The sequence below is a fragment of the Diceros bicornis genome, chromosome 12, assembly GCF_020826845.1.
Source record: "Diceros bicornis minor isolate mBicDic1 chromosome 12, mDicBic1.mat.cur, whole genome shotgun sequence".
In the NCBI taxonomy this organism is placed as follows: Eukaryota; Metazoa; Chordata; class Mammalia; order Perissodactyla; family Rhinocerotidae; genus Diceros; species Diceros bicornis.
Window position 1 is genome coordinate 21,417,011 of NC_080751.1, and position 23,227 is coordinate 21,440,237.

Sequence of the window (23,227 nt, forward strand, 5' to 3'; positions counted from 1 at the left end):
AAGAACAAGCCCAGCTATGTTCCTCATGAGTTAGAGGGGATAAAAAAGTATTTCGGGATTAGATAATAAAATGAAATCCATACCTTCTTCTAAGAATGTTTATAATTCTACTGAAACCAGTTTTGGCACAAATACCTTCTGTTCAATAGTCAACTATAGCTAAATTTGAAATATACATTTCTAAAGACTGGGAGAGGAGCTGAGGACATGGTTTCCATTTATGGAGACATTGGCTATTTTGAATCACTGTATCCCAATAAATTCTGCCAGGATAAAAATTGTTCTGATAGTCAACCTTCTATTCTTTTATGAATGGGAAAGGGCACCCCCAACTCTCAATTTAACTATTTGTGCCATTGGAAACTAAATTCTGGTCTATCAAATGTTAATTAACATAGCTTTTAATCTCATTAACAATGTCTGATTAGATGCTAAGAAGGCTCGTTAATGACCACTTCAACGCTCTTATATATAAGTTTAAATATGTTCTATATCTATACGCATGGGATTCATTTGTGGAGAGCAGAGATGTAGCAATTTTTCCCATAAGCATTGTCTTTGATTGTCACTTAATCAATAAATACACAATTAGAATAAGGCTTTGCTTTCATGGAATATAGTGCTTTCTCTAAAGAGCTCCAAATATATTACAGACAGGATGGTAATTAATCCTCATTATACCCCTTTGAGGGACATAAATGGAATCTATTGTCCCTCCTGTTTTACAGGTGAGGAAACTAGCCAGGGGAAGGCATGGTCAGCAGTGACATGACTCTGTGATATTTCCTGCTTCCCTTCCAGTATCTAAGCCTCACCATGACCCAGGGATGTGGCAAACGCCTTTCATAATCTCTAATCATGTCCGCTGCTCAAAAACCTCCAGACTGCTTACTACGGCTTGCAAGGCTAGCCACCATCCAGCCCTGCCCACCTCTCGGACTTCTCCTCATCTCCACCCCACCCCTCTGCCCAGCCACACACGCCTCCTTTCTGCTCTTTGAACATGCCAGGCCTTGTCCCTACCACTCAGTCTCCTGTTCCAATGTCACTTTCAGGTCTCAGCTCCAATGCCAAGCCTTTCTCACTCTCCACCAGCCTACCTTATCACTATTACATCAGTCTTTTTCTTTTTTCCCTAACAGCAAGCATCAGCTCCCTGAAACACCTGTTCTGATCATTTGTTTCCCTGTTGTTGTGTCTCTTCCCACTCAGTTAGCAACTCTGAAATCTGTATCTTTCTCGTTCACCATCCGCCAAACCCAGGAAGTAACAGGAAATCAGTAAATATTTGTGGAACAAAGGAATGGCTATGGCTTGCCATAATACACTGATGCTCTCCACTCAGATGCAACATCAAAATGTATAATAAAAATTTTTTCCAAGCCCACAGGAAGTATAAACAACCCAATTTGAGATCCACAACAGTACTTTCCCTTACTTCATTCCTAAAAGCGATGTTAATCCACTTTTTTCAAATAAAAGTATATAAACCTCGTAATAGGCTAAGATCATAGGTGACAATCACCCTATTCAACATAATGACAGTCATCACAACCAAAATCTCATCATTGCTAGAAGCAATCCACTACCCTAAGGTTTAAAACATAACTCCCACTGCAGAAAGCTTTGTCACACAATGCAAACCAAATGAATTTCTTATCCTATGAATAGAATACTGAATTTTAAGGTTTGATAAATAGTAGTTTTATGTCTACACGAGTTGAAGAATTGTACATAGGTATACACGACCCTATTAGATGGTATAAATTATGCCACCACTCCACGACTATGAGACTTTGAAAAAAGGACAACTTTTCTAATCCTCAATTTTGTCATCTGGAATTCCAAGATCCATCAAAGTTAAAGGCTACCCAGGCTAGCAATTCTTCCAGAATAGAAGCCTGATTTTGAAATATGCAAATTTTAGCATCCAGTTGTTGGCACCAATTGCCATATAAAATTAAACTGATGTACACAGGTCGTTTCCAATCTACAACATTTTCTGTAATTTTATTTGCTTACGGTTTTGCAGGTCCTATGGAAATCTCTTGCAGTGATTTTCGGTAGAATTAACAAATATGTCAACAGTCTCTTTTCACTACAGCTGGATGGCAAGACCTATTGCCCTTCCTTGTTAGTTGTGTCTTAATATTATGACCAGAACTGGATAAAAATTAATATTTATGCCATTTACCTTTAGTTACTCTGAAAATTGAGAATTGTCACAGTCATTTATTTGTGCTGTGTTTTCAAGAGTATTTTTGCATGCCTGTTTGTGAGCAAGTTTTACATCCATTCTTATAAAGCAAACAGAATGCACATTTATACAAGTGGTGTCAGGAAAATCTCTTTGGATCATTAAAATTACCTGAATCATTACAGCTTCAAAGAGCAATCAGATGGCCCTCAAAATTTCAGTGCAAATTTAGATTTTTTCTTCACATCATGCAGTTTCTGATTTCATAATTTAAATATCATAAAATGAGAACGTTCTCCCCTTTTTTTGCCTCTGTCACTTTTCATGTGATCTGATTTTAAGTAATTGGAACAAACTGTGTCTAATTTCATGCAGCATAATTGCTAGGCAGCCTCAAGCTATGGAGACCCAGCACTCTGTCTCCATTAAATAATTTTCAGTTGTTCAGGATATATTTTTTTTAATAGAAATGAATGAGCCTGGACAAAATTAAATGTCATAATAATCTGGTCATTGTTAAGGGGGGAAAACAGTATCAACAAAATTCCTAAACCTGTCTACGGTAGGTCAACTGAATGTTTTTCTTTTTGTCATAGTTCTTGGCTTGGTGTCCCGCAAACTTTCAACCCCCTGAAAAAACTCTGTAATTGCTAGAATCACATGAAAGCCATGACTTTAGGTAGTTAATCCAGAGTCAGCCGAAAATTCACAAAGAAGTAGGCTTTTTAACTGAAATCTGATGTTTAAATATTTTAAATTCTATGCATCTTTACTAGATAAGCTTTGTGTGGACAGTATGAGTTATTCCTTTGTAGACTTAAAAATATATGACTTGACAAAAACCCAACAGACTACAGGCAAGGCTGCTTTAAAAACACTCAAAGCCCTGTTGCCTTCTACCCACAGGGCTAGTGAGGGCATGAGATGGGCAAAGGTAGACTTCATTTTATGAAAGAGATAAAGAGAAGTGCCATGTCAGGAAGAAATGGGAAATGCATTCCAAACCATCGCAACTAAGGGCCTAGGTCACCCCTTGCCGTTCCCCTGACCACCTTCGCTGTGATGGCACCTAAAAGGCAAGGGCACTAGTTTAAGAAAGATCAGTAGGTTCTTGTGAAGGAAAGACGGATTGCGCTTGCCAGATATACCAATCAACCTAATCACTTTGGGATATCAAAGCAAATTTGACCAGTCCAATAGACAGTGACAGGAGACCTTGCTTTTGTTGTGTACATTAGCCTCATGCCATTATCTCTTAAAAGCTTAATTATTTGCAAACAATTGATCAAGACGGGAATTTGAGAAAGGATATGCAAGGGCCCCTGGGAGAACCGTAACGCATTAAGAGAGCAAACAAAATTACCTTTAGATCTTACAATAAGAATTAACGATTGAGACGGGAGAGCTCAGCAGTGCAGTAGCTGCAAGGGTTCTTTCTCGAGTGTTTCCCATTTGATCTGCATTAACACCTCGGGAACGAATGAAAGCCATAAAACAGTGATTATGTATGGGTAAAGCTGACCCTCCCTTTCAGCATTAAACCTGCTCACATGTATTAGGCCAGCCTTGCTGGGGAGAGAAGAGATGCTAGACTCAAAGGGAAAATAAGTGGCTTGTGGGCAGTGGAACGCCAGCTTAAGGAAATAACTCACAAAATGATCATCCATATTTCAATAATCAACGCCCTGGCTTTTCCGTTCCAGAATAAGTCTCTTGCTGAAATATAAGCAGTTTGCCACTCTTCCTGTGCTTCTGGATCTGCAGTTCAACTTCTAATAATGACCTAGTATGGCAGTGATTGCTTAATAACCCCATCAAAGAATAAAATGATCCCTAGAGTATGTGTCCTGTGTCATAGAAACAGGTAAAGGATGTCTGAAAAAAATCTAAAAATAGCTTACATAAAAGTTAAGTCTGAACTGTCATTTTACCAGCCCCGAAGCATAGAAAGTGACAGAAAGAAAATGGCAACTTTCTAAAGAAAGTTATCTCTGCACAAATCCAATTTTATTTCTTGAGGTTGGGATGGGAGGGGCGTTCTGATGCTGGTTGGCTGGTATTTACAAGTTTACAACACATCGGAAGAAAACATTTATTTAAACAATCAAGCAGGCTCTTTGAGATGAGCATCAATGGGAAAAAAGAAACTCTTCAGGACACACAGATGGAAAATGTCCAGCCTTATATCTTAACGACATCCTTGACCAAGTGTATTCCTTTCATCAAATTTTCCACCCCTGACTGCAAATGTGGATGCCAAGACAGTGATGAACTTTATCTTATCTACCCTGGTAACCAAGTTTCAATAACGTTCCCTCCCTCACTGGCTTGCCCACTCTAACAACACATTGTAATGGCAGCAGAAAATTTGAAAATAATCCTGTACAGAGCTCGCTGGTGAGATAATGGAAGGCTATGCTGCCCCTTCTCAAGCCTCAGATTAGTAATTTCTCGTGACACAGAACTGCCTCTATACCGAAACTGCAAAACAGCTATAACAAAGCAATAGAGGTGGAAGCAATTTTCAAGCAAAATGTTACATGCTATACTTTAAAAGGTATGGGAATAGGTACCGGGGGAGCTGATCTAACAGGAGGAATTATGGCAACTGTCCGATATAACCCTTATCAAGGCAATGTTCTGTTGCTTGGCTGAATATGTTGGAAGAACAATTTTGGAACTTCTTTTATCCTTTTTCCTTCAGCCCTTTGCCTCCTCCACAGCTAAGTTTAATGCATTAATATAAGTTGACCTTGAGCTAAACTCTGGTATGTGATGGAGAGATACTCCCTTTAAAGAAAAAAAAAAAAAATCTACCATATGGCTTTTAACCATTAGATCTCTGTGTTCTTTTAAAACTTCTACGAGTTTTTGTCACTACGGGGAATATTGTGGATCTAAATTAAAATAACCAGCTATATATGTGACCTCTAAGAGGATAAGCAGATACTTGCTAACCAAATATATTTATCTTTGTTTAACATAATCTTTTTTTTGCCTATAAAAACTTCTCCCACTTTAAATAAACTTGCAGCCATTTTCCCCTTATGCATTGACTGTGAATAGCTTACACTGTGACAATTACATTGATCTAGGATACTTTTTTCCTTAAAAAAAAATCCATAATGCTTCCCTATTGTCTTCCAGCTTTATGAATTAGTTTTACTGTTTCAGTGAATGCTTTTTTGTCTTCTGACTGCACATTATCAAAGAGACACTTTTTGCCTCCTATTTGCATTACAAAAGCAGTGCACTGTGCAGTCGAAGAACATAGTCTGAATGCATAGTAGCGGAGTCCTGCATCCTCACACAGGCTGGAATCAAAAGAACGGGGGTGTCAGTCCTGGATAAGAAGCCAAAAACGTTTGGAGCATCATCAGTGAAGTCACAGGATTTCGACCTGCTGTCTTAATTCTCCACTAACGCTCCCGGATGGCCTAGTTGCTCAGACTAAACGTGCTCCATTGATTGTTCGGCCCTTCGTTTTTCTGAAGCCCAGTCAAGCTATTTCCCAGACAGTCCCTCCGATTTCTTGCATCTCCAGCAGCAGTCATAAGGAGTTGCTAGTGGAGGTGTGCAGGTAGGAAAAACAGGTGGGAATCTCTAAACTTGATCTTATCACACGAAAATGACTTAAGTGTGAAAGGAAAAGTTGAACACTGGGTAATATTTCATAGCCATCTTTAGTTTTGCACTAAGGGGACTATCTTTCTAATGCATAGCAGTGAAAAACATTTGTTTTATATTCAATCATAAGAGGCCAATACTACAATGCCTTGCCTGTTTCACCTATCTGATCTTTTAATTTCTTGTAAATATCAATTAAATATAAAATAAAAACACTAAATAAAAAGGATGGATACTTATATTAAGGGATTTCATAGTCCTTTGTGTTGGGAATTTTTTTTAAAGTCGCTTGCAATTCTACAATAATAACAGTGTTTAGATCTATTCTTTATCAGCTATATATATGTTACAGGAGTTTTTCTAAGTATTTGTTTGCATTAAAGCAAAAAATTTAGACTCTAAATTAGCAATTACTTATATCCTCCTCTTAAAAGTATTAAAATTCATGAAGAGGGCTAAAATTATTTTGAACAGTTATGATTATTAATGAACTCCCTGAATATTGATTCTCTTAGTAGAAGACAATGGCTATAAAAGGAAACACAAAAAGGCCAATAAGAAAACAGGGTGGGAGGAGTGGGGGTGGGATGAGGACAAGCATGGGGAACAAAACTGATGCTTCACTTTTGTGTCCTCTTTGAGTTGTTTTAAATAATACTAGCTCATTGGAACTCTTACTGTTCGTCAGCAGGGCAAACACACTGCATGCATTATCTCGTGTCCTCTTGGGGCCCCCCAGGCATAGGGACTGCTGTGCTCCGTTTCACAGATGAGGAAGCTGAGGCTTGGCCAGGTCAAAAAACGTGCCCAACAGCTCACAGCTACTTAGTTCTGGGGCCAGGTCTGCTCTCTCCTGAGTTTCTCCACTTGGCTCCAACTCCCATTGATGGTTCTTTCCCATGTCCCCATTCCCTTTTTTAAGCTACATTGTTAAACCAAAAATATATTATAATGGAGCATGAACTAAGTTATTAACTGCAGTAAGCAGTGAGTGAATGTTTCTCTGCAGTTTTAACAGCCTCGATCCAGGAGAGAGTTGCTGCTCTCCTACCCACCACCCGCAACTGCATCCCCACTGCTTCTGCCCTGGAGGCAAAGATCAAGGGGCAGGGATGGAGCTGTGAGGTGAAAGGTAGTTCACAAGAATCTTACCCCACACTCTCCCTCCAGCATCCACCCACAGAGACTTTATTAATAGGAGCTTAGTAGCATTACTAAGAGTGGTGGAAATAGCAATGGTAACATGTATTAAGAAGTGAGGATGTACCAGCCATTGTTCCAAATACTTCACGTGTATTAACTCATTTAATACTCACAAAATCTTATGAGGTAGGCACAACTTTTATACCCATTTCACAGTTGAGGAAACTTGGGCACAGAAAGGACAAATAACTCTCTCAAGTTCACACAGCTCGTAAGTAGTAGAGCTGGGATTTGAAACTTGGTGGTGACATACAAGTTGGGAAAATTCACTTCCAAACTATTTTGTTTTTAAATGATGGGTGGAGCAACCCCACTCATTCCTGATGAGTTAATCATGAATATATATGATGATTACTATTCACTTTATGAATAAGCTATTATCTTAATGTGTGTGTGTGTCATTTATTTCTACAACTTAGTTTTGTTAATGGAAGCAATAGTAGATTTTGCTACAAGATACAAAACTCACTAGAAACTAATATGTCCATCACCTTATCAGTGCTTGTTGCATTGCTTATAAATACAGGAATGAGGCTAGGTTACATACAAGAACACTCTTTAAGAGTCATAGAAACAAATGCCCGCTATTCCATCCAACTACACTACAATATGCCTTAAATTGTCTGCTTGGAAATAAATTATTGGGTTTTTTTTTGCCAATTACTTTCATTTCTTATGTGATTCTTAATCAAATATGAGTTAAATTACATTTGGAACCATTTCATTTTAGTAGAATACTAATAAAAACACCCGAATGCTATTCCCATTCATAATGCAACTAGCCCTGTTCTGTGCCCCATAAATATTTGTTGTATGAATGAATGAGTGCTATTGAAGTTAGAGATATCTAAAAATGCCTTAACTAGCATTTATAAGTAGATGACTTCAGATAAACATCAGAAAACTAGCAGGCCCATTTCAACAATTATTCATCCTTCTCACTCAGTTCTACAAATTCCAAAACAGTAGAGATTTTATTTACTTTATTTAACTGACATTTATATAATGCTTAACCTGTGCCAGGTAATGTTCTCAGTGCTTTTACAAGTATTCACTCATTTAATTCTTATAACAAGCCTATGAGGTAGGCGTTTTTTCCTTTATGTTACAGGTGAGGAAACTGAGGCACAGACTGGAAGTTACTTGCAAGTAGGATGGAGCTGGGATTTGTCCCTAAGAAGTCTAGTTCTGCAGCCCATGCTCTTAATTACTGTGTTATTCTATTTGTCTTTCTTAGCGTGTATAATTCCCCCCAAAGTGTCTCCAAAATCCACTCCATGTTGTTGTTGGGTTTATCTGTTGCAAAAGTTCTCCTTCCAGTCTCCCACTGCCATGTAATGAAATTCAAGTTCTCCATTTTATGGGGTCTCGTGCAGGACTGAAGAAAGGATAAAGGAGACTGTTTTGACCAACCAACAGGCTGTTCCCCAAGAATTTCACTTTAACAAATAAAACAAAACAGCAGCTTACCATATTGGACCACTTTTCTGAAAAGAAAGTTCATGACCGATTTATACAACAAACTCCAATAAAGTAAGGATTTTTTCCAAACTACATACAGCTCATCTCTGCTATTTCAGAGAACATGCCACCTGAAAGGAGACCTGCCCCCAACCTGAAGAACACTTTTCCATTTTAAAAATCAAAGTGAAAGGGGGGCCGGCCCGGTGGCGCAAGCGGTTAAGTGCGCGCGCTCCGCTGCGGCGGCCCGGGGTTCGCTGGTTCGGATCCCGGGCGCGCACCGACGCACTGCTTGGTAAGCCATGCTGTGGCGGCGTCCCATATAAAGTGGAGGAAGATGGGCACAGATGTTAGCCCAGGGCCGTCTTCCTCAGCAAAAAAAAAAAAAAAAAAAAAAGAGGAGGATTGGCGGATGTTAGCTCAGGGCTGATCTCCTCACAAAAAAAAAAAAAAAAAAAAAAAAAAAAAAAAAATCAAAGTGAAAGGGTTTTGAAACCATTAATAGAAAAGACAAGGAAGATGAAACACAACAATACCATTTTGGAATGAGTCTGTTGATAGGAATCAGTATTGCTTTTACAGATGCCCTGTCCATCATTAAATATTCAGGGAAAATCTTTGTATAAAGTATCCACAAGTTAGAAGCAAAAACAGTATATTTGGCAAGATGTTTTGAGAGAGAGAAAGGTAGAGACAGGGAGAGAGAGACAGAGAATTCGTGCTGCTCCCAATATGACTAAAGACCCCTGGAACTGGTCCTCATTCTCCAGTGCTAATTTTCCCACTTAAATTACAGTGATGGTGTAGCCTCATCTCATTAGAGATCATTGTCCCCAGTAGACAGTTGTGTTTATGGGGGACTCTGGCTGTTCCACACCTGCTGATCAGGTTGCTATGTGATCAAGGCTGCATACAAACAGGAGACTCGAGCTTGCTGGACTGCGACTGATGAGCCCGGGCTAATTCAGGGGTGATTATGTAGTTTACTGGACCACTAAACCTCTTTAAGCTTGTAATTACTGCCTATTTGAGTAAAGAACATTCAAAAGCAATTCACTGCATCATGCCTGCCACAGCTGGAAGCAGGCTGCCAGCAGTCTGTGGGGACATTAAAATCTACAGGGACGTGGATTGAAGCCCAGCTAGCAGACACTGTCAGCAGCACCCGCAGCCAAGTATATGCACATTCCCGCTCACCTCTCCTGACCAAGCTTACCATTAAAGGTGCAATGAAAACTATAGAAGAGCCATAAAGATGACAAATAATGGAATGTAATGGTACAAACTACATTTTAATGATTTCCCCCTTTGTAAAGCTAAAATTTAAAAAGTCTTTTCACAATGCCAAAGAGAGAGAGAGAAAGAGAGAGAGTGCATGTGCTTTAAATAATATACACTGCTGAGATTTCCTGTGTACTTGCTAAAAGTTCTATCCAAAAAAATACCAACTGGAAAACAAAATGCCCACCTTTCATGTGTTCTAAAAGAACTGGGATGTATAGTCGGTGGAGATCTCTTCCACCCACTTAGCTGCTGTGTTTATAACCCTAGCTGAGAAAATATTGTTGAGCTAGTTGATTGACATGTTCTAAAATCACATGTGTGGATTTTCGCTGTTAATGAATTAAAATGCCGCTCAGACACCTGAGTGAAATTTACTTTCAAGAGTCAGAGAAGATTTCAGAAAAAAACCTATCAGTATTTATCCATGTTCTCATTTTCTTCTGCTGTCACCTTCACAACTGCAGCTCTTTTGTATAACAAAAGTGTAAACCATGCTTTGCATTGCTGCGGGTATAATTATTACTTGTCTCTAAGTAACAAAAAAAGACTGGAACTTAATGAAGGGGGATTAAGTTAATTTCTTTTTTAGCGAACAGTTTCCTGTCTCTTAAAAAGCAGACCTTGGTGAATATAATGTTCAGGGAAGGAAAATTAAGCTTTTTATTTCAACTAAAATCTCCACTTTGGAATATTGATATTAAAATATTAAGATGATGTTTATTCTTTAAAAGTATGTAAATTTGGTATTAAATAAAGCCACAGAAATCCTCTCTGACTACTCCATCCAAAGTCCACAGATCCAGGGGGTTTATGTGTTATCTAGACCTCATTCCTATTAATATTCATTAGGTGGGTCTGCTTGCATTTTTATAAGCTGTGAGAGAGGCAAAAGAAACAATCAGAATTCTTTAACACACAGCCATTATCAATTCAACATATGCCAAATAGCAGAGCACCCAGATCTGAAGTTAAGATTCAAATGCAATTTACCTTTACTAAGCTAATTTTCCTGAAAACTCTTTTTCCTTTACCCATTGTAGTCTAAGCTATTTAATTATCTCTATTCTCTGTAACATATACTTCAATTTTTAATTTAAGAGATTATTCAGCACTATATTTTATCTTGGTTAACAACAAAACCCTTATCTTGCAATCAAACTAAAGAGAATTTCCCCTTAAGAAAAAAGAAATCCTAAAAACTTGCAATTGTTTTAGTAATAAGATTACTTTTATCTTTATGAACCTTCTTAAGCAAACCCGTTTTAACTCCCCAAAGCATTTATTGATGTGAATTCACTGTCTGTCTCCAGAGTGGATTATAGAAGAGGAAAGAGTCTTAGTCAAAATTTGGGCAGATCCCCAGGATTTGTTTCCCAAATTATGCTTTCTCATTGTCCAATCTAACTGGACAGGGAAATGCTAGCATGGCTGTAAACTTATTTCTGTGGGGTTCTCCCAGATCTCACAGATGTTCAGAAAACATCTTAGGTGAGTAGGAGAAAGAGCTGGACCTGTCACCAGCAAGATCACAAGATAAAGTTGGATGAAATAAAGGTATTCAATCAAAGTTAAGTTGGAGGCCTTTTTTTTTTTTTTTTTTTAAGATTTTGAGCTTGGGCGATCCTTATATCCCCTACACTTGTATAACACTTGACATTTTCAAAGAGTTTTTATTATATTTTACAAAATTTGAGCCTTACAATTACTTGGTGAGATTGGAAGGATGGGTAACGTTGCCTCCATTCTATAGGAGAAAAAACAAAACTCAGGGTGGACGCATGGCAGGTTATGTGGCCAGGAAGTGTGGCTCTTAAGCCTGGAGCCCAAGCCTCCTATTTCTTAGTCTAGTTCTCTTTACACTCTACTGAAGCTCAGTTTATCTGGTTAATAATAAAATAAAAAGCAGTAGCCACGTCTGTCAAAAACCCACTGGGAGTTAGTGGACCCAGCCTAGTTTTAACGTGTACACATGCGTTGCTCTATACCCAGGGTGAAACCAAGAACTCTAGACAAAGCAGAACACCTTTCAAATTGGCTGTCATCATGTTTAACAAAACTTATGCAAGTAATCTAACTGGTAATGCTAAAAAGTTCTACTTAATGGCATTTGCCCCTTTTAAAACAGGCTTTGGAAAAGAAATATCCTAACCTAATGACTGGATAGTTCTTCTTCAAAACAACTAGATTTAGTTTCGTTTCATTGAATGTGTCTTTCTTTGCCATTTCATTTGTGACATAGGGTTGCTCATTACATATACAAGAGGCCTAATTCTTCCCTTTCCTCAGTTACTTCCTAAGAGAACTTAAGTGTGTGGAGAGTCATCCACCTGTGTAGGCCAGGAGAGCAGTCATTAAGTCCATTTTTGCTTCAGCGATGTGGTTACATATTGACAAATGGCAAATCTAAAAGAAAACATTTTAAGAGTTACTGGTTCAAGAGGTGCAGTTAGGTGTACTGATTTAGTTAGATAACTGAAGTTCAAGTCCCAGAACCCTAACTATGTGACCTTGATCAAAGCATTTCAGTCCTCTAAGCCTCAGCCTCCTCATCAAAACTGGTGGCAGTCAGATGAGATACCTTATGTCCAATTGCTCAGCATGGTTCCTGGCACGTATCTAGTGCTTAGTAAACAGTAGCTGAATCTGAGGTAACCCTAACTGTTGGGCTAATCCATGTAAAAATGCATAAAATATACATAGTTCTCGATTTGTAGGAAAGAAGATCTGACTAGGTAATTCCTGTAATTTTTTTCCTAGGGTTAAATTAGGCTTTTTTTCTACTGTTTAAGTTAGGCTTCAAAGTTTTCGTGCAATTCTCTTTATTTGGACACACTCACTTCCACGATATCTGAAGGCAGGGCCAGCTCCAAAGGCAGTCACACAAGACCTCCCACATATAAGAGCCCCATGCCTGGACGAATGGGCTGATGTTGCCATCTCAAAATTCTTCATGATTTTTTGAGAAGCCCTGCATTTTCAGCTTGCACAGTTTTGTCCACATTCTCCACAAATCATATAGCTGGTCCTGCTAAAAGGAAAGGAGGTTATGTTTTCCCTATCAGATGTTTTCTACTCAGCCACGATCCCTCTTGAATTTATTTGAGCTTCATAGGAGTAAATAAATAATTACTCTCTTCTTACTAAAAGAGTGTAAAAAAGAAAACACTAAAAAAGCAAGATTAGGCGAGACTGACAGTGTAGATGTGCTCAGGCCTCAGACAGATGAGTTAAGGACACTTAAATGACCCTCCAGTGGCCTTCAAGGGTTCACACACTCCTGTAAGTGCCTAAATCACCCTCGGGGACAGACTGAGGCATCGACAAAATATTCCATATTATAAAGTGTACGGGAAAAAAAATCAATAATCCAGAACCTTCAAGGTGTGAGGCCCGTTCTGGCTCCTTGGACTTAGGGATGTTGACAGCCTTTGTCTTTTGGTGGCTGGGAGTCAGAAGTGGCAATTCGCCCACCTTCCTTGGCAGGGGATGAGTGCCACATTTGGCAGAAAAGTGTGCTCTCGAGAAAAGGGAGCAGAGAATCTTTTGGCCTGGACTCCAGCTAGGATAGATCAAGAGCGAGAACTTGCTTTTGCACGCCAACCAAATGCCGCTGTAATTAAAAACAAACCTTTGGAAATAACGTATTTGGAAATTATTTCAATTCCAGCACATTCACAATACGAGCTCATCAATAGTTACAATTAATTCATTTGGTCATAGGGTTTTTGAGGAAAAATTGCTGTCATTTTATGTTAGCCTTCTTTAACAGAATTCTACTTTTTTTAAGGAGGTCCAGATCAATTTATAAGTAAGCAAACTAAAGAGAAAAAGATACATAATATGGCATAAAGTTTCAGAAACCTCTAGCACATTTGGATCTCTAGCTTACATCAAACATTCTGAGATGGCAGCACTGATTTTTTAAAATGCGAAATTCCATCCGTTTGATGATGCCAAATGATGAACCCAACTATTATATGCATATATTTTGTTTAATGACTTCATTTATTTTAATAACAAAGGGAAACTAGATTTTACAGATGAAAGCTTTTTTTTCATGGCTCCAATACAGCTGGGATTTTAAAAATCTGTGATGTTAACCAATATGTGATAATGGCTGCTCTCAGGAGCCCTATTTTATAGCATTTTATGCAGTGGAAACCTACACTAAGTAACTACCACCAGAGTACCTTGATTTTAAGAAGGCACAATTGGGGTGATGTCAGAGGTCTGATGATTGTTCCGTGTTTCTTCTCTCTGAATGGCTACACGTTCAGCAAAGTGTGGACTCTGGAATTAACTGGAGCAAGGGGATTAACTCACTAAAGATTTATTATAAATGAGGCGGGAAAGGGCTGTTCATGTGATTTCAGGGACGAGAAAATAATTGCATAGACCTCTTTTCACTCTGTTCAGAATCTGCCTACAGGGTTTAATATTTTGTTGAGAATCGAAAAAATAAATCACAGCAAGTAACTTCAGTTTAATTCTTGTCTGATTTCTTCATTACACTGCATATCTATGGTGAATCAGGAAACCAGAAACTCATCAAAACCAATTCCCATAGGAACAAAAGACACACCACCTCAAAACACCCCTGTCATCCACTAAAACGCCTCCATTTATTCAGAGTGTATAGCTAGTTTGAGAAAGAAAAAGAAAAAAAGGAAGGAAGGAAGGAAGGAAAGGGACATTTGGCTCACTAAAAATTTTAGTGAGATGACAAAACCAAAGTCCGAAATGGTGTTCTTTTTACTGAGAGCCATACCTTGAAACTCTAGAACACAACAGATGCAACTTGCAAGCCACACTCAGGATGTGGAGTGATTTTACAGACACTATCTTCGCCCAAGATGGCAGCTCATGATTAATGGCTGCGTCATCCTCGGCCCTGCTGCAGTCAGGCCTGGGGTCTGATCCTGACACAGAGCCTTCGTCTGCAGCCAATCAGCAGATATAAGCACATAGGCCCTGTCAGGTTGACATATCATTCCTTCGACAATGTCAGCGAGTATTAATGTTCAATTATCTGTCCTAGAAATGACCCTCGCCTTTATGCGTTGTGTAACTGTGCGTGTGGCACTCTGGTAATCCCCAAGACAAGGGCAGAAATGCCTGCAATAAACCAGCTACTGGGAGTTGGCTTCCCAACAGTGTCATGACATTGCCTTGCAGTACTAAATTGGAGAATTATTTTTAGTTCTTTTCCTAAAACATATTTGAAAGACGGATGAGCCATTTATCTATCTATCTATCCATCTATCTATCTCTCTGTCTATCTTCCTTTTAGCACGTGTGCATTCAGTAGTCCTTACTATTTAAACATTGAGACTCAGACTTCAAATGAGTCATCTTATGACTTGCCGATCACTGAGCCAACTGAGACAACTGTTCATTATGTAGGACAAAGAGCTGTTCGTTATGTGTGGGGTGCTTTTTATTTCATGAAGCCAGGTGTATATCATTTACGATCAAACCAAAATGACAATAGTAGACTCTTCTGGAATGGTGTCAAGATCAATTCAACTTCAACTCGTGAAGCTAAAGGAATCTGTCCAAGCCAGCCATCCCTCTTTCCCACTGTTAAAAATGAGCCTCGGGGCGGCCCAGTGGCGCAAGCGTTAAGTGCAGGGGCTCCTCTGCAGCAGCCCGGGGTTTGCCGGTTCGGATCCCGGGCACATGCGGTGGCGTCCCATATAAAGTGGAGGAAGATGGGCACAGATGTTAGCCCAGGGCCAGTCTTCCTTAGCAAAAAAAAAAAAAAAGAGGAGGATTGGCAGATGTTAGCTCAGGGCTGATCTTCCTCACAAAAAAAAAAGAAAAAAATGAGGCCTCTGGCAGAGGAATGATCTAAGAAGCATACCTGAGATCGTTTTCCTTGTTGACCTTCACAGTTTCTCGAATATTTTAAAATATTGTGTTGATTTGTCGTAGTTAAACTAAAAATTGCCCTTTTCTCTCACATATCATGGCAAGAAAAAAAATTTATCTTAGCAGACAGCTGCATTTGCATGGTTTTCATTGAACTCACATTCAAAGGTTATCAATAACAAGTTTGCAAACTTCTCGTACACCCAGCCCTGAAAGATAATGTACAGTAATTGCATGATAACTTCCTCCCAAACTGAGATAAAACCTTTAATGCAATCTCGAGTTCACAACCTACATATGATAGTACAAACTTAAGTAGCTCAGATTGGGGCTCAGTGAATTTTCCTTATGATTCTAATTTTTAAGGAATAGAAAATGCAATTATTTATCCTGTGGAAAACCACTAAAAATTCATTATTTTGCCTTAATTTTAATGTGTGAAAAGCAAGTTGGTTATGAAATGTACCTATTAAAAGTCTAGGCAGTCCTTGGTCACAGTGTGGTGTCGGGCACTACTTCTACATGTATTCTCAACTGTACTGTGAAAATCCTTTTATCTTTTTTCTTTTTTTTTTTTCTTTTTTTTGGAGGGGTCTGCCTACTGCATTCCCATTAGCGATTTTTTCCAAATGACTTCCATTCTCCTCCAGCTCCCAATCCTACTTCTTGGACACTTAGCAGTTGACTTTGCCTCCTAGTCTGCTAAAAGATCTAGGAGGACAACAGTGCCCAAGACTCCCCTCTTCTTTGTTTCTAAATCTCTCTGCTTTCATATTCCTCTCCTGATTCACACTTATTGCTGAGCTCTTAGTCTGAGATACCATCCCATCACCCTCCCCACTCAACCCCTCCATGGCCAACTTGTTCTTGATCTTTGCTCCATTAATCAGTCCCTTTCTACGTTTATCTTCAAAGGTTCCTTCCCCATTGCCTGAGTAAATAATCAGGCTATGCATTAACAAACTGCATGGAATATGGTAGCAATTCCACGAAAGATAGCTGAATTCAATTCTATGTGTAAACACACTCAAATCTCTCTTCTCCTAAATATTAAAAAAAGAAAAGAAAAACCTTCTCTTGTTACCACTTCCTCAAGCCCCTGCCCACCTGTACTCTTTAGTATATTTCCTCAAGCAATTGCAAATGGGTTTACCCTGCTGCCTCCATTGCAAGTATCACCTGCATGCCTCATAATACAACTTCTTTCTCCTCCAAAGGCCTGAAGCAGCTCTTTCAAAGGTCACTGATGATCCCCTAATCCCCACACCAGGACCTTTCCCAGTCCTTCTACTTCCTAAAACTCTTGGAGTTTGGTCACCTCCAAAGCTCATTCATTTGGTCAATAAATATCATCAAGCATCTATAATATGGCTCTGAAGATATAGAGATGAAAGATTAAATCCTGACCTCTAGGTAGGGAGGCAGCTTGTAAATAAACAGTCACCATGATAAGTACTCTCTATCAGATGACTGATAGAGAGTATTAAGGTGCTATGCATCTGGTGGCAGAGGCCATTTCCTTTCTGCTGGGAGGACCAGGAATGGCTTCCCTAAGCAGTGACAGTTGAGATAAGAGATGAAGGATGCAGAAGAAAGTGTGAAGTGGAAAAGGGGTCATGGAGGTGACGCATTCCAGATGAGGGAACAGCATGTGCAGGTGCATAGAGTACAGGACCATTCAGCACCTGTGGGGAACATAAGCCTTCAGGCTTGGCTGCAGCACGATATGGGAAGTGTGTATGGAAAGGGCAAGAGAGGAGCTTGGGCACTCAGTGGGCCAGTGGCAGACTTCAAAGAGTCCTTGAATGGCATGACAAGGATGTTGCATCCAAGGGCAATAGAGAAATATCACAGGATTTTAAGTAGGGGGGAGACTTGGCCAAGTTTTGTTTTAGAAAAATCACTCTAGTGGCAAAATGAGGGATTATTTGTAAGGGAGCAATATTAGAGGCAAGGAGGCCGATTAGGGGAATGGACAAGCAGGAGAAGAGGAGGCAGTGGCAGCAGGACTAGATAGGGATAAGAGAATGGAGAAGTGTCTAGCAGGGAGAATTGATGGGACTCAGGGGGAAGGAGAGGGGAACTTTCAGGGACGACTCCTAGGTTCCTAGTTGGAGCTTCTGGGTCCATGGTGATGCCATTAACGGAGATGAGGATGACAGAAAGGAGAGCCAGTTTGGGGGCCATGAGGGCTTCTGTTTGGGGATGGACTCTTTGACTTTCTTATCATTGTACCTTCCTTCCTTTTCTTAGAAAATTAAAGTGCTGGAGCTGGAAGGGACTCGAGAGATCAGTTCAGCACAGCTCCGCTTCGGACAGAAGACCTCCCTACCTGCTGCTCTGCCTCCTTCTCTAGGTTTTTTCCTCCAGACAGCCTTTAAAAGTAGGCATCGTCCAAATTCCATCCTTGACTGCCTCCTTTTCTCCTCCAGCACTCTCTGGGTCCATGATTCCATATACATCTCTAGCATCGGTGGCAGTAACGCTCAAGCCTTGTGCTCTCGCCAGAGCCCCAGCAATCCCATTTACAACTATTCACCATACAGATCACGTGGATGTCCCCCCAGCACCAGACCACAACATATCCCAGACTGAACTCCTCTCCTTTCCCCTAAAGCCAGTTCCTCCTTCTGACTTCCCTTCTTCTGTGAAAGAGACTGCTGACCCCACTGCTCCCCAACTGCCCAACATGAAACAGGGAAGTCACCTTTGATGCTCTTCTTTATCAAATGTCCACTCGTGAGTGGTTATGAACACAGGCATCAGAGTCGGATGGCCTTGAGTTCAAATCCAGCCCCTGCTTCAGACTGTGCTACCGCAGGCAAGTTGTTTTATCTCTCTGAACCTTGGTTTTCTCATCAGTAAAATAGGGAGACTAGCAGGACCTCCCTTAGATAGTCATTGCAGGATTTCAATGAGATAAAGGATGACAGCACTTAGGAGCGGCCTACCAGGGTAAGGGCGGAGTGGGGGCAGTCTGCCCCAGCAAGGAGGAGTTATTTTATTCACTGACATTATTTACAATTGCCGGTGCATGGTGATAAAAATAAATAAGACTGACTTTTAGTCATTTTATTATTATTTGTAAATTCTCTACATACAGTGCACTGACCACGAACAGCTCCCAGGACCCACCTTGGCACATCATTGACATTTAGCAAGTATATGGTACACATTGCCAGCTAGGAATGTTTCTATTTATGAGGTGCCAGGTTCACCTCCAAAATATCTTCCACCCATTCATTTCTTTACACTCTCACAACCATCTGAACTGTTGTAACTGCCTCCTAACTGTTCTCCTCACTCCAGTTCTTTCTACAAACTGCACCACCAATTAGATCTATGCCCTTTTCTAAGAGCTTAGACAGCTCCGAGATGTGCATGGTTCCTTGCACATAGTAGGCACTCAGAATGCATTTGAACTTACTTGGAAAAAACTTTAACGGCCCAATTTATATGGTCACTCAAAGATAAGGGTAGATATGGCCTCAAGTTTAGCCATCATTTATGGTGGGGAAAAATAACAAGTGCGTTTGAAAGCTGCTTTCTCTGTGTGGTGGGATTAGGTTATCACATCACGGAAAACATTCCAGCCAACTCTGCACAAACCAAACAATTTAAGGTATTCCTAGATGAGGGCCCTGCATTCATCCTGCTGCCAGCATAATCCACTCCCCCCCCGCCCGCCCCAGCAACGCACACACACTTGCTCTTGCTGCAATGCAGGTGTCAGAGCCACAGGGAGCTCTAGGGACAGCGTGGCACCCATGCAGGGAACCCACAGCTGTTTGGCGGCGCCATAGAGCGGTTGTAATCGCTTTTGACTACGTGTGGCAAAGGTATGGCTCTGATGAGGTCATGCAGACTTCTGCCTCAGTTCTCATCAAATCTAGTCAACGCTGTACACAAGACAGTTTCAAGAGCAATAACAAACCACAATTAAGTGTCAAGGTGTGGAAATGGTGAGATCCAGCAGGTTGAAAATTAGGGCTCTGAATTCTTTTTCCAGTGTCTACTTTATTGTGCACTGAAATCTCTGGTAGATCTTCAGCCTTTTCTATCCCACTTCCTGCTGCAAAATGTTTCATCTATAAAATGGTACAATTAGTAATTGTATGATCACGTGCAAACTAACTACTTAATAATTCATAATCTTTTAAAATCAAATGAGATACTTGCTTATAGCCTGATTTTTAAAAATTCAAATATACACTATTTCATGCATGTATGAAATACTGGTATTTGGCCCTTTTTCTTCGGAAGTTCGCCCCACCATTTACTCAATCATTCTGGACACTGCAGTGATGGATGTTGCTGAGTGCTCCTGGTTTCTGGTCCAATACGAACACTCTCAGGGAGTAAGTCCAGGGTGCCTGTCGTCTTGGTAATTGATGATGTTTTCACTTCAAGGTGTGGGCCTGAGACCCACAGCGCTCAATGGGGGAAGAAAAAGAATTGACTTGACTACATCTCTTACCCGCCGCTCCTGATATAAATAAACTCATTACTGCAAAATGTACTTCAATGTTATCAAGAGAGGTGGGCAATATATATTTTTGACAACAAAGTGATGCCTTTGTTTTTATTTTACATTCTCAAATTAAAATCTTGTTTTGTCTTGACAATTTTTTGTGAAAATTTGATCTTCACTAAATTCACAATGAATTACAAATGCCTGCCCCAAAACAAAGAATAATCCACAATGCCATCAAAAGTATGCCTCTCTTCCTAATTTTGATTTCTAGGTCCCATGGCTTCCATAAGAGAATGCATGCAGGGGCACACACGTACTGTATTTCAAATGGAGATTTTATGTAAGCTTATTTTTATAGTGATTCCGAGAGTAGCTGCTCTGCTTTTTATCTATGCAAACTGGAAATAAAGTAGGCACCCTGCCAGCTCCCTGACAGCAGGCCAGGCCCAGGCTGCCATGGGTGACTCGCACAATGACATCTAAAGGGTCCAGAAAAGAACCCTGACTAATGGCTTTTGGATCCCTTATGACCTTTGATCTTCAATGACTTAGACTAAAATAAATGACCTAATTTCAAGAAACTACATCCAGCATGAGAACTCTAATGGGTGAGAGAATTTACCTGCTAAGCAATGATTAATAGGTATGTGCTGCTTATAATAATTCCTTAGATCTTAGCCAAACTAGAGAGAATATACTTTTCAGATGCTCACTTTTTAAAACAAATTCATCTTCAGAGGTACTGTGAAATTTGAGAGTGCCCATGGCAGATAACGTACACAAGGCAGCAGAAATACAAAAGGATTTCCTGGAGCAAACACAAAGTTGGGCAGTAGTACCAGGAACAAAAGCCTTTCGCCCTCAAATGTCTGCGTTGTTTCTGTAGTTAGTGATTCTGTTACCCTCTTACTGAAAAAGGCTATCAGATCTGGAGGGCCAGAGCAGGAATTCGGGAGCTAGCACAACCCCTGCACACACCGCCCTCCCTCCATGATCACTTCCATCGCTGCATATTGTTACCGGAGCACTGAAGCTAGGTGGGGGTGAAGGACAAGAGTCTGTATCACTCAAACTTTGGAGCTACCTTTGCACCCACCCTGAACACACAAGTGCACTGTCAACAGCCCAAAAGAAAAAGTTTATATATGTGCAGAGCCTTTGGTCTATCAGAAGCTTTCTGGGTATTTGAGACCCAATGAAAACTCTTTGATATTCATTGAGGGCAGTGAAATTACCCTGTATGATACCATAATGGTGGATACATGCCATATATTTGCCCAAACCCATAGAATATACAACACCAAGAGTGAACCCTAATGTAAATTATGGACGTTGGGTAATAATGATGTGTCAGTGTAGGTTCATCAATTATAAGGAATTATAAGGAATGGCGGAGACTATGCATGTGTGGAGGACGTGGTATATGAGAAATCATATACCTCAGTCTTGCAGTGAACCTAAAGCTGTTCTAAAAAATAAAGACTCTTCTTCAAAAACTCTTTGATATTCAAGAGAAAGTTCCTGTACGCTGAAAAAGAATTGAAAGTTGGCAGAGGTAAAACAAAACACTTCAGTCCAATTCACATGATTAAACTAATGGGTTAAATTTCAAAATCATAGAAAAAAATCAAAATATAAAAATCAGAGATGGAGAAAAACAATCATCTTTCCATTTAAAATCTGTCATCTTGCTTGTATTCCTTAGATCCTTGCTACACAAAGTGTGATGCGGACCTGTAGCATCAGCATCACCTGGGAGCTTGTTCGAAACACAGAATCTCAGGCTCTATCCGTCTGAACCAGAATCTTCATTTAAAAAAGATCCCTGGATAATCTGAATGCACAAAGCACTGCTTGAGAAGAATCAAAAGAATCTTAAATTCTGTAGTTATTTCCATTTTCTGATTTTTCAAATGGTAGACTTTCATTTTTTAAAGCTACTATTTACATCTCAGTTAAATCTCCAAATGTGTACATTGCTAAATCTTATGATACAGACTCAGAGGTATGTTGCAAATATTAATGCTATATTCTATGAAAATTAAAATCAAGAAAATATCTTTTATTTAGAACCTAAACAATCATTCTACTTCTCTCCGTCATATCAGCCTAGCAATGTTTCCAATGATTTGGTTTATCACAATATCACCTTTACATACTGATTTTCATAACCCAGGGGCTGGCTGGACCATGTCTGCTTTGTCATGAGGAAAGAGGGAAGTAGAGTAATAATTGTCTAAGTTCACTCAGCATAAGAAGGTAAACCGGACACTTCAAGCCAACTCAACTCTCTTTCTCTGCAACAAAAGGCACCTTCTCCCCAAATTACCAGGATAATGACTTCAACACTCCATTTTATTTTGGTTATGAAAACCAGCTTTGGTCCCTGAAGCCAGTACTCAAGTAACTTCTGCCTTGCTTCTCTCCTCACCTTCCTGTCTCCAGTAGTCAACAAAGCAACCCTGTGACTGTATTTACATCATTCCTCGTGAAGTTGGTAATGCGAACAGTGCATGGGAAAATGAACATTCTGTGGTGCTACCAAAAGGCCGGCCTTCTCATTCTCAGAGGCTAATACCTACCACTTAGAACATTAGAACAGCCCTAAAATTCCACATGCTGTGACAGTCAACCTATGTGACACATTATCCATGTTAGTTCAAACGTAAAATATAGCATCTGTAGCCCAGGAGATTAACTGAATTATAACACCACATGTGAATGGTATTTTACAGATTTTTCCAAAGGCTCTGAGCATCTACTCCTTAATTAAATCTAATTTGGTTTCCACATACAGTGTTATTGAGCATATTCTCTTCACGATACATGTAAGCTCAATATACATCATCCTCACCTTCCAACTACAGCTTATGAAGATGTTCCCGTGTGGGAACATTCAAACCTGATTTATGGTGCTATTGCAACAACTAAGCAACTAATCTTCCAGGATAAATGCAACACATAAGAACAACCTCACTGAAACATATAAATTCCACATATACTTAAAAATATTATTGTCTGTAATTTAATATAGCAGAATGTTTCTAAGCCTATAACCTTGCATGCAGAAGCAGTTTTTCAAGCATTAATACTTAAATGGGTCATAGACA

General features: G+C 39.8%; 1 protein-coding gene across 2 annotated transcripts in view; it reads right to left on the bottom strand.

Moving 5' to 3' along the window:
- The window catches only part of MEIS1 (Meis homeobox 1), a 130,328-nt gene that overhangs the window by 24,158 nt on the left and 82,943 nt on the right, over positions 1-23,227 (bottom strand). The window lies entirely within an intron of this gene.